The sequence below is a fragment of the Pyxicephalus adspersus genome, chromosome 7 (assembly GCF_032062135.1).
Source record: "Pyxicephalus adspersus chromosome 7, UCB_Pads_2.0, whole genome shotgun sequence".
In the NCBI taxonomy this organism is placed as follows: Eukaryota; Metazoa; Chordata; class Amphibia; order Anura; family Pyxicephalidae; genus Pyxicephalus; species Pyxicephalus adspersus.
This window is the reverse complement of record NC_092864.1, coordinates 9,139,778-9,153,186: the sequence shown is the minus strand read 5'-3', so window position 1 is coordinate 9,153,186 and position 13,409 is coordinate 9,139,778. Positions and strand designations below refer to the sequence as shown.

Here is a 13,409-nt window from a genome sequence, read left to right as displayed (position 1 = left end):
CATTTTCATTTTTTTTTAACCAAAAATTTCAAAAGGACCAAAATTGTATGGCTGCAATGACTGCAAGTCTGCAAGGCATTGTGGGTTCTGTATCCCACCAACCATGGGACAAGATGGATTCCTAGATGGAAAAGATTGCTTTATCGAGCTGTGAGAATATACAATGAACGGGAGAGAAAAGCATTTATATATAATGTTATGTCACAGATTTTTTTTTCCTTCAGATATTTTTTAACGATTTATTAACAACACCCTTCATCTTGTTTATGTTTTCTATGTATAGCTGTACGGGGTCCATATTTTATCTGCTTTTTTTTGTATAACTGTTTCCTCATACTTTGTGGTCTGAGGGGCTCTATAAATAAATACATTAAAGACCCAATGTCATATCGTTTTGTTTTCTGTTTCTTGGAGAAATGAGCAATGACTGAATCAGATGGGCGATGAGCTTTGGTGGACAGACTGGTTATTGCCTGGCATTACTACAAACCGTCCTGATGGGGCCAATCTTGGAGAAGTGCTGTAGTTAACACTGGATTATCCCCTATTTATTGTACAACCCTGTGTAATATGTTGTTGCTAGATAAATCATGTTCATCATTATTATTATTATTATTAATAATATTAGCCAATGTAGACCCTGGGGTTGGCAGAAATGACCCACAGTCATTAACACATCATGTTGCATTCTTGTTCTTATTGATTAAAGATTCTAATTTAGGTGGCACAATGGTTACCACTCTTTGCAGTACTGGGTTCCAGGTTCGAATCCCGGCCAGGGCTACATCTGCATGGAGTTTGCAGAATCTCCCCGTGTTTGTGTGGGTTTCTTCCTATATTCCAAAAACATGCAGTTTGGTTAATTGGCTTCCCCCCCAAAGTGACCTTAGACTGTATTAAAGACATATGACTATGATGTTGTACTCCTCGCGTTAACACAGCCTATTACCACCCTTCCGAACTTGTGGACTGAACTCCACACTTTTGGTGAAGTCTCGGGATATAAGGAGAATTCCTTGAAAACAGAGGCTTTACCCTTGTATAGACCAACTTTACCAACAGGACAAATACTCTTTTATGTGGTGCGAGAACTCTATTGGTTATTTAGGTATTCAGATTACTGCCACATATAAGCAACTGTATTCACGCATTTATTTTCCTCCTCTGATTCAAGAGCTTCATACCTTTTTGAAATATTAGAAAGTATATCCATTGTCACTTCTGGGATGGATAACATCCGTGAAATTGATGCTTCTGCCTATGCTCTTGTATTTGTTTGAGACCCTCCCTGTGTGTGTACCTGTTCAGGCCCTGAAAAAATTACAGGCAGGTTTCTTAAATTTTATTTGGGCACATAAAGGACATAGACTGTCTACATCTGTAGTTTGCACACCCTGAGTATGGGGGATTGGGGGCCGCAGATTTCATTAAGTATTATGTGACGACTCACCTTCATTATCTGCCATCATGGACCATATTAGCCTCGCCTACTAAATGTAGGAAGCTGGAAGAATTTTGAGTTGCTCCAATCCACCCTAATGTTATATTATGGAGATCCTCCATTTACTTGCGGATAAAGATCTGCTCTCGTCAATGGTGTTCACGAGGAACCTGTGGCGCACCTACAAGACTAAATATGGTCTCTCCTCCCCAGCCTCGGTACTGACATCCATTAGCCTCCTCTAATACCTGACAGTCTCTCCAGGGCAATGTGGCAACCCTGGAGAGATAAGGGGCTATTTCATTGTAGGAATATCCTACACCCGGTGGAGAAGAGACTACTCACTTTCTCGGCACTTCAGGCTAAATTTGAACTTCCGCAAACTTCCTTCTTTGCATATCTGCAGATCAGACATTATGTTCTCTGTCTAAATCAGATGCCCAGGTTCTCTGAGGTCATTCCCTTTGAGAGGATATGTGTGGATAGTCCATTTTCTAAAGGTCTCATTTCCTCAATCTATCACCTCCTTCACACCTCAACATAGGCGGCCTCTGGCAAATTTGTATATATGGGTACCTGGGAAACTATTCTGGGTCGAACCCTAGAGAGAAATGAATTGTCAGAAATCTGGGAAGCGGCACATAAAAGTTCAATTTACACACTCTACATAGAGAATATATATAATCATATTTAGGTGGTACCAAACGCCGGATGTTCTTCATAGACTGTTCCCAACTGTGGACCATGTTTGTTGGCGATGAGGGACCCAGAGAGGAACCTTGGGACATATCTTTTGGTTTTGTCCCAATATTCAGAGGTATTGAGACCAAGTCAATAAGTTACTAAGGGAGGTGATCCAACAACAGATTTTACCAGATCCACTTATATATCTCCGGGGATTGCCCTTTACGGGTCTCCCCAAATTCACCTGCAAACTTATTACCCATATTTTGGTAGAGGCAAGTAGAAATCCACCTTGCCTCCCTCTATGGAGGACCTATATATTCACATATTGGATGTCCATTTATTGGAGTATCTCATTGCTCTTCTCAAAAACAACCTCGATAAATTTGAACGGATCTGGGAAAGTTGGGATGCCTTTTACTCTCAGTTACAGATTTAGGGAAGTAACATGAATACCTGGTTTTCTGGGTCACTAATTTATTAGTGACAGCAGCACCCATGTAGCCACCGGGATCGATGTATGAGTTTTATATAACAATAATTGAGTCGCTATTATCTGGTGACATCCATATTTCACATCTTCATCATCTGAAGTCGTCTGAAGCAATTTCTTACCAGGAACAATAAAACCGCTCTTGAAAAAAAGCAAAGTGCATTAAGAAAACCACTATGTATCCACTGGGGTTATTATCTGTCTATGCAATCTGTGCCATTACTTTGTATTCGGCTCTCTGCATGGGTGGGGGGTGTTGAGTTCAAGAAATGGTTGGCTAGCTCCAGCTTGATAGCTGCTGACATCAAATCCAAGATGGCGGCACCCATCAGCAGTCTCATGGCTTTTGGATGTCTACACCAGGAAGGCTTTTGTACCCTCAATGCCCATATAATCCAATAGGAAGTTTATGGTGGAAATGGCTCTGGCAATATGGTCTCTTTAAATGTGCCACAAGCCCTCCTTTAAATTTTAAGACAGCAGAGAGATATTTTAAGGAGGCTTTGCGCCCCCCAAACTTCAACACTGAAAATCTGGATTCCAAATATTTATTTGCCCTTTACATATTACCAAGGCAGCTTGTGCATTTTATCTGTCATGCATATATGTATGTGTTTATTGACACAGTTATACGTGTATACGCTGTGCATTCCTCCCGAGCTGACAATTATAAATACACACGAGGCGTTCTCAGGACGTGGGATTCCTGGACTGCACCCAATATATAGCACTCACAAAACCACATACACCATTATACCAAAAGCAATACCCTTTAAATAAAGACAAGGAAGATTCCTTAGCACCCATGATTTATTTTTTTTGCCAACAAGGCATTCTTAAGAAAACCGGCTCTCCTTACAATACTCCAGTAAATCCTGTCAAAAAGCATGTTGGCTCATACCGTTTTACAGAGGATCTCAGAGCCATCAATGAGCTGATCACACCCCTAACACCGGTCATGTCAGTACCATCTTAGTACCATCCTTACAGCAGTACCGTCTGAAACCCAATGTTACAGTGTTATTGATTTGGCCAATGCATTTTTCTCTATACCATTATGGCCTGAGACTCAGCCCCATATGGCTTTCATTTTCATTGGACAGCAGTACACCCGGTGCCCCTTGCCCCAGGGTTTTGTTGACTCACCCTCAGTCTTCTCAATTGCCCTCCAGCAGGTCTTTGCCAACTGGCAGCCGCAGCATGGTTCTACTTTATTACAGTATATGTTGATCTATTGTTGTGTAGCCCGTCGCAGGAGGCATGTCAGAAGGATACTGTTATATTGTTGTGTTTTTTGGGAAAGAAAGGAAAAATTCAGTTCTGTCTGCAACAGGTCACATTCACGGGAATGCTTTTACCCCCAGGATCCCGGCTGCTACCCCCCAGCCGTGTCCATGCCATTACCAGTCTGCCTTGCCCACAGACAAGGAAACAGCTGCTCAGTTTTTTTGGCATGATCAATTTTTGCAGACACTGGATCCCTGACTCCTCATATTGGGACTCACAGCTCCGTCCCAGTACCACCCCAGTGCCCCTAATAACATTCATAGGTCTGGTGAAATGACTAAAGCATATGTGATGTTAAAAGAATCCCTGACCTCTGCATTGGGAATGCCAAATTTTAATGTACCATTTGTATTGTATGCAAGAGAGTATTGTAAAACCATGGCTGCTGTGCTTGCTCCGATGCATTCAGGTAAATTGAGGCCGGTGGCTTATGTCTCTAAGACACTGCCTGTTACTGTGCAAGGCATGCCAGCCTGTCTGCGTGTGCTGGCATCGTGCACAATGGCTGTAAAAAAAGTCTCACTTTTAACTTTGGGTCAGGAGACGATACTTTACACATCCCATGCTGTACTACACTTGCTTAAGAATTTAACCACTCAACATATAACAGCACAAAGGTTGTCTGGTATGAAGTTATCCTAACATCCACTGCAGGAGTAAGTGTAAAATATGCGACTGCTACCAGCGGTCCTGTCCCTTTGCTCAATGCCCTCTTAGGTCTTAAAGGGCCTGAGGATAAAGTGCCTGAGTCACACTCATGTATCACTGAAATACATAACACATCAACACCACGTTCAGACTTATCCATAACACCCATTCCTCTAGCATAAAATGTTTTTGTAGATGGGTCCTGTTCCCGATCCTCTGACAAAACTTATTTAGCTGGATATGCCATGGTACAACTCCCAGACACAGTCCTTGAAGCAGCCCCAGTCTCTGTTCACTCTGCCCAAGCCGCAGAATTGATAGCACTCACTATAGCCTCTTAAATTATGGCAGGAAAAGCTGTAAACATATTTACTGACTCCACTGCTTTTGGAGTAGGACATGATTTTGGAGCCGTTTGGCAGCAAAGAGGTTTTACCAGACCTGACGGAAAACCCATTCAGGACTCCGCATTAATTTCAAAACTTTTACAAGCGATTCACCTCCCCAATCAAATTTAAATATCATTATCAATGATCTGCAATATTGTGGGTGTGGCAGGGTCTGTCATTTCCCTCCATACTTTGGGTTTTAGTTTGGAATTTAAGCACAGATAACACCTTTGTCTTGCTTCTTCAGCACAAGTGTGTCTTAATAAGAACAGATCAGAGGACTGTCGTCGGTTCTACATCACTACACTGAATTAAAGTCTATTAACCTGATGCAACATGCAACTTAGATATATAATTAATGTGTTCAAGCCACCCCTAAGTGTGCACGTTCTTAGAAACCTTCCGTCTAATGTGGCCTAGTTGTAGGGTAAAGGGTATACATACCCAGGAATAAGTGCTGTGCTTTCCTATGGAGAAGAGCTCAGTGTGGTGCCACTCACTCATTCTCCCCACTCTCACAGAGATCTATTTATAAAGCAGTGGATCTAACAGTCACCGAACATGAATCTTCCAGCCCTTGTGTTCTCATTGGGAATTCATTGTTCTACCTTTTCCTCCAAAATTTACGGGTTTTACCTAATAAATGTTCCATTTTTCCCCTCCTTGGTAACACAAGCTGCAGAGGAAATGCCTGGCCTGGCAAGGTAAGAGTTAAGAGGATTACTGAAACCAGTAAACACTACACACATTGTGAAAGAGCTGAGATGGGGACACACCTTGATACATGGAGATTTGAAGCTGCACCTAATGATTAACCAGGAGGTTCAGTGTGCTCAGGAGTCCTGAATGATCCTTCATTTCTATCCCTGAGGTCAGATCAGCTTTTTCCTATCATTTTCTAACTGGGAAAAATGATGAGAAGGGTAGAATGGGGTGTTAGGACTTCCAAGAGAAGGAATCCCAATTGGAATGTTAAGCAGATTGGGCAAAATTGGCATTGGTACTGCAGCTATTGAGCCAGAAACTATCTGCCCCTTTCCTCTCTATCCTACTTATCTGCCTCCTGTCTACCAGCACATATCCGGCCTTCCTTTCCACCTCCTACAGGTAACTTGCCCTCTATCCATCCAATCATAATACAAAGCATCCTAAAAATCACATTGGAAGAACAGACCCTTCCTATGAGATCACCCACAGGTCATCAGTCAAACCCAACTCCCACCCGGGTCTCAAGATATAGAACAATGAGTTTGGTAAACCATTGACCAACAATGGCAGTGGTGGTGGCGATATTGGGGGGGGACATTCAAACACTGCCACTGACCAGTAATGTGGGAATGATACTACCACTGACTAGAAGTGCTTGGAACAAGTTATGATTGATTGGCCAAGAAATCTGACCAAATTTGTATAATTTTATTGAGCTATAATATACGAGCCAATCCGGAGGCTGGATGGTGACAGCTGGTAATGACAGGTATGGTAATATTGGATGGTTATTACTGGGTCCACTGACAATCATGTTGAGGGTATTGTGGCCAATATGGGTATATTGGACACTAATGCCAATGCTGCGGGTTATTACAACACCAGGGTGTTTATTGAGGTCATTGACACCAACCCTGGGGTTAGTTTTTGTGGTCACCAATGTTGGGGGTATTATTGCATCCACTGATACCAATGTTTTTTTTTTCTTTGTGGTCACTGACACCAGTGTTGGGGGTCATATTTGTGGTCACTGAGACTAATGCTAGGGGTTATTGCAGTCATGAACCCCAATGCTGGAGCTTATTTTTGCTTCCAGTTTAGGGTTACCCCCTGGAAGGTGGCACAGTATTGTGGGATCAAGGTGACTTCTGGTCTTCACTGAAGCACCCCACAAGGTGTGATGGGTCGGTAACCTTAGTGGCCACTGGACTGCTTTGCTGCAAGGAGGCCACCAGGTGGCAGCCCTCAAGATCTTCCCACCATTGGTGATAGGGATCAGTCAGTTTCAGTCTAGGAATAGCAGACTGAGCAAGCGGAAAACAAACAGGAACACAGTAAGGAGTCAAAGTCGTTCAACAAGCTAACATCACGGCAGGCAGGCAGGCGGGCTTTAGAGACATTGTTGTACAACAGGCTCAGGATGAGCGTCAATCGAAGGCAAAGTTGAGATTAAGGTCAGGCCAAAGTCAGAATCTAGAAAAGCGGATAGAGAGAATGCTGCGCAGTCCGGGAGTAAACACACTGAGGATCCAGCAACCTGCACCAGAACTGAACAGACATAAAAGAGCATGTGCATCATTTGGTACATGTGTGCACATGCGCATAGGGCTGCAAGTCAGCAAAAAGCCCTGTGCATGGTTCTGCATGCATATGTAGCTGCACCAATTCTCCATGCCCGCCACTAAGCGGGCATGGAGGGAGGCACACAAGCAGACCAGTAACACACCTACTGACACCAATGTGGGGGGTTCATTATTGTGCTGACAATCTGTGCTGGGGTCATTATTGCAAATATTGATAGTGATGTGAGGGGGTTTGTTGTGATCACTGACAGCATTGCTGGTCTTCTTTGTTTGTTCTTTGATCACAGACACCAACGTGGGGGTCATTTTTGTGATTATGTACACCATTGCTATGGGGTTTTACTGACCTCAATAATGACTCCAGTTTTGCCTTCGGTGGGCTTTGCCGTATGGTAGCAGGACAAAAATGTTTGGATGGTAAATAACATTACAGCTTACTTATAAATGAGTTGATTAATTTTACACAATGCACCTCAATGTACAAAAAGCATGTGTGTGGCCCCTAAATAGAAGTGTTGGAAGTCATATTTAAGACCTTCTAGAATTTTTGGGTTGACCACCTACTTTTGCATTAAAAAATAGCGATATTACTGGAAAGACCCTTTAGTAATATTACCAATGTATCAGTTTAGCTGGGAATAAATGGGCAGACTGGCGCACTTTGCACGCCGCAATGCCATTAGACTGGTTCCATGTGACATGAATCAGAAGTGAAGGTGGTAGAATTGCCGGGCAAAGGTCTCCTTCAAAATGCGGCTAGTCATAAATGGAGATGACTGTGGAGATAAGGCGACCTTGGCTCTGTGTTGTGATTGGAGCAAGAATAAGAAATAATTAACTCATACAGTATGCACGTTTATTTCTTCCCAATCAAGTGCCACAGTGTAGCGGTTCAGGTGTCTATCCTCTTTGACATTAAAGATGCCCATGGTATGACATGGCAGCGGTTTGTGCAAGCCTGATCCACCTACTTGGTGGGATTGCAGAATAAAGTTTGCAAAACCACTTATTTTGTGTTTGATAAGCATTTTTCATTTTGTGTTTTTTTTTAAGTATAAGGGGTAATAATGGGGACTCATTATGCCCCTCAAATGTCAATCTCTTTCTTGGTTGGTGGTTTTGAAAATTTTGGTAAAACAGTACTTACTCATTTTGGATTTCATTCAGGTATTTCTTAAATTAAACCAATGATTCTTCTCAATCATTGACCACCCTTCACCTGTCTACCAAACACCTGGACTTCCTATATTTCACAAGGATGAGCATCTGCAAGACATCAGAATATCTCCGGCTGTCAGCAGCATGTTATGCTCTGACAGCTTTTATCTACGTCTGAAAAATAACTCAACATTTAGCTTCTTGAAAGAATGATCAATGATGAGTAGTGTGGTCAGGATAGGCGGACAGCCTGGATCTTGCACCTTTAAAAACAAGCCTGCTGCAACATCAGAGCCCCAAATTGAGAATCCCATAGAAAGGAGTTAACTTGGACGCTATTATACACAATAGCTGTGTCATTTGGATATTTCACATCACACAGAGCAATGGAAGGCATAGCCAAAAGTAGGCTTGGGCACCAGTGCCAAAATGATTTGGGGCCCTTGTGGGGGCCCCAGTTGATTGAGGAGGATCTATGACTCTCATTCAGCAGCTCACTTTGTACAGGTTGGTGAATAGATACACAAAAATAATCCTACCAGATATTCACCTCCTCCCCCCCAATGCAGAAAGATTTCCTAATACATTTCTCATTGATGATTCTGCTATAAATAAAGTCTACAAACAAAATGAGAAAATTATTTTTACTTCTCAGTAGCACACCTGGCTATGTCCATGATCACATGACTGGACAGGGATCGGTACCGGGATGAGCCTGACAGGTCAGAAGATGGCTTCTGCCTATCTGCGAATTGTGCTGTGTATTGACTTTACCACCTCCAACCCTTCTCATATAAAGGAGGAACTTGGCTTGTCTTCAGGCTCCTGGCAGAGAGAAAAGTTCTCTTCCCATTAGAAAACAAAGAACCCGGATCTTAAAGCAGAATTCAAGCCAAACAGACAGACCGGAGCTGTTGTTACTGCCAAAACATCAGCAATTCCATGTGATCTACACAACATTACCACATCAAAATTCTATTGCTTTGTGTGTCACCTACTAAGAAAGAAGAGCGTAATTTTGTCAAATGGAGAAGGTGGGGTCCTGCCTTATTTCCCAGTTTGCCCTAAAACCAGCCCTGGAGGTGCCTAAACTAGTCCCCCTCCAGTCGTCCTTCTCCCACAGACCAAAAAATATGTGAAATAAATAGCCAAGACTTGCACTGAGGGAAGGCGAAATAAAATATAACCACTACGCTCACTGCAATACAAATAATAGAAACATGATATATAAAACATGGCCGCCTTAAGGTGACTTACAGAATGTCCGGCCCCCAAGGATCAGAGAATGAATGACATCACAGCCACTTCTCTCAGAAATTGTGTGCTACTTCCACCTTCTCCTAGATTGTAAGCTCTTCGGGGCAGGGTCCTCTCCTCCTCCCGTGTCACTCTGCATCTGTCTGTCATTTGCATCCCCTATTTAATGTACAGCGCTGGGTAATATGTTGGCGACATATAAATACTTTTTTCTTAATAATAATAATAATAATACAGGGACATTTTGGAAAACAAGAAGGGGGATCTCAAAGTTCAGCCCTAGGGCGACATGGAGGGATTTTCATTTAAAGCACCAAATACCCAACAGGGGCGCAAACCCTTCTGTACTTTTTGAAACTCCAAATAAAGTTTGTCTTTATACAAGTCTCAGAGTTAAGTCTTGTTATTGGCTAGGTTAGTGGCTCCAACCCTTGTCTTTGGACAAGTCTCAGAGTTGAGTTCTAATTTGCTCAATGCAATAAGGATAATAGAACCAGGATATCTAATGAGCAAACATGGATCCCTTAGCGTAACTAACAGGAAGTCTGGCCCTCGCGGATCAAAGAATGGATAATGTCACAGCTGCTTCTATCAGAAGTACATTTTAAAACAAATCTGATTTTACTGTGTACAGAAAAAGGACATTTCAGAAACAAGAAGGAGCATCCTTAAGTTGACATGGAGTAATTTTCCTGCATTTGAAGCACTGAAGCCCAACAGGGGCGCAAACCCTCTGTACTTTTTGAAACGTCTAAAAAAAAGTTTGTTTTTAGCCATACTTGACTTTTCAGGGCTTTATTTATAAAACAGGGAATCTGAAATTCCCTAGTGGAAATCAATAACTGCTGTTGAAACACATGGACCTGGAAGATTCCCACCAGTTGTTTGGGGGAATGTCAGATTCACTGTTTAATAAATAGAGCCCTCAGAGTTGAGTTCTACATACCTACAGGCTTCCTTTCAACACAAACAGATCATCTCTGAAATCTGGGTGTGTCACATTATAAAGAAGTGTATCACATTCTGAGGAACCAGCACGCTTCAACGCAAGGATAAGCATCTGTAATTTTTGTTACTGAAGTGAATGGATTTTTTAAATCTCATTTGACGTAAATGATACCTTTTACTTAGCTTTGTGTGCTGCGACTACAAGTGTAACCACCCTCATCTATGATACGCAATGGAAGGAATCATGGGATATGGAGTTTTCTTATAGACAGGAAGCTTGGATTGCAGTCACTCTGCTGCCCTCTAGTGTTCAGCTGGAGTATTGCAAAACACCAGCCAAAAATCAAAAACCAACACAAAGAAATCACTTCTATATGATTGTGTGGTTGTTGTACTTTATTAATGTGACCACCAGCAGTGTAGTTGTAAAAAATGAAGTGGGGGCCCGGTACTATACATGGCTAATAAGCATGCACATTTTTGGTTATGTAAACGTGCCCGCCCCACTACACCCCTGCCTATGTGTCACTCAAAGGGGAAGCTCTGGCACTGGCGGGTGCGCCCCCCCCCCAGCGGACCGGCCAGAGCTGGGGACCACCAAAGAATTTTGCAAAATAAGAGTGAGCATGCATCCCCATTCCCGAAAAAAGTGAGGGCAGTGTTCCCACCCATGTCCGCCCCACTACACCCCTAGTGACCACCATGACTTTAGACCTCAGTGTAGAGCTCATCAGACATGAGGACTGGAGAAGGTCAATGAGATACAGATACATTTGAAATTTAGGCAAATGGCATGAACATTTTATGCAAATGGAACTAACTTGGAAATGAGCCAATCAAACTGTACAATTGAGTGACTGGCTCAGTGCCACTGGCATACAAAGTCACATTTTTTTACATCTCATTGAGCATCTCTAATGAAGACCCTTAGCGTGATTGGTGAGCTTCTATAGTTTGGCCAGAATATAAATACTCCATGCTGCTTTTGTATGTAAATAGTGAGATTAACTCGCACACCAGCTGCCATGTACCATTCTGAATAATAACGTTCTTGAGCTCCTGTCCATGGGTTTGGCCAAGCAAAGGTTGAGAACAATTAGAGGTGAAAACAATTAACAAAGGACCTGTTTGGAGGAAGGGGTAGTGCTGCCAGATACTCAACCTTATCACAGCCATCATGAATATTTACCAACGAGCCGTGTCGGACAATGAACAGTGCCATACATAGGTGTGGCTGTTTTGGAATCTGGAATTCAGCCTTCCGGGTGCCAAAAACAATCTTGTGTAATATGACAGCAACCATCCTCATACAGACCACATACAGCCTCTGCCACAAACCTTTTACAGTGCTCGTTGATCATAATTACCTTGTAATTCCAACTTGTGGGTTTGCTGAGTCAGATAATGCCAGGGAGGAATCTTTAGGAACAGAAACTCATTTTGTGCAACCTGAATTAAGGTAATGGTTGATTTTCCCTTTATTGAAAATTAACGGGAACTCTTTAAAAGCCAATGGGCCATGCCACTGGTTGGGGTGGAGGCTTTTTTTGGATGACCACCTGATGATGGTCAGGAGGAGGTCATGAGAACACTATTAGACGCTGACAATACTTTGCAGAGTGACACAATGGTGGTGCCCTATGGGAAGGAACACACAGAGCTTGGTGGAGATACACAAAACCCATTTTATTATTATTATTATTATTATTATTAATATATTATTAATTATTATTAATATTATTAAGGGTTGCAAATGACAGACAGATACAGACAGTGACATAAGAGGAGAAGAAGACCCTGCAACGAGGAGCTTACAATCTAGGAGGTGAGGAAAGTATCACACAATAGGAGGGGGTTATGAAATGGTGAACAAGTAGTGATGGTTAGGAGACAGAAGAAGACGGGTAGGCAAGTTTGAAAAGTTGGGTTTTGAGGGCTCTTAATGGAGCAGTAAGTAGGAGCAAGCCGAAAAGGACAAGGAAGACCATTCCAGAGAGTCGGGGCAGCTCTAGAAAAGTCTTGGAGCCGCGTGTGATGAGGTTATGATTGAGGAAGTCATTAGTAGGTCATTGGAGGAGTGAACAGAGTGGCTGAGAGGGGGAGTTCTATCAGGTCAGAAATGTAAGTGGGACAAGAGCTGTGGAGGCATTTGAAGCAAAACACAGGAGCTTGAACACAGGATCAATATCCTAGATGGGATGTTGCTTTGGTGGGTTCAGTACAGGTTAACCACACGATATTTGGAATACCCACCCAATTAAACATGGGTTAGATCATTCAAACTAACCCTTCAGCTGGAATTTCATGGAACATTAAGGTTCCTCCAAAGGTTGTTAGGGGTTCCCTGACCAGTGACCAACTGATCTCCCATCTGATGGTGCCTGCATGGTTTTGGGTCCAGTGCAGAACCAGTGCTATAGCACAACTTTATATCCGTCCACCGATCACCAACATAACGGGGCAATGTCCCCACTTCAGATGATACAATTGTGGCAAGAATTACTTAAAACTTGAAAAATATTTCCTATTTTTCTATACTTATGTTGAGAAAGTCTGGTTTGAAGCATGCATACATAAATCTATCCTTTATCTTTTCATTTCCTTGACCTTCTGCACTCTGGACAATTTCACCGGTTCTTGTTCCTCACTTAGGCATAGTTATTTTTCTTATTTTATATATCCTAAAATGTTGTGACACAGGGTGCAGAGTTATGTGAGGAATCCTCCCCTCCCTCCTGAAGTGGATGGATGGGGTTGGAGATCAGTAGGGAAGAGGTGTGTCCCATTTTCTATCTCTGGGCGTGAGATCTGAA

General features: G+C 42.6%; 1 protein-coding gene across 1 annotated transcript in view; it reads left to right on the top strand.

Annotated features, from left to right (window-relative positions):
* Positions 1–382, top strand: part of SEPTIN12 (septin 12) — a gene marked incomplete in the record, with an annotated part of 75,469 nt that extends 75,087 nt beyond the window's left edge. The window contains 1 exon segment of the mRNA XM_072416980.1: positions 1–382.
* Between the last annotated feature and the right edge of the window lie 13,027 nt (positions 383–13,409).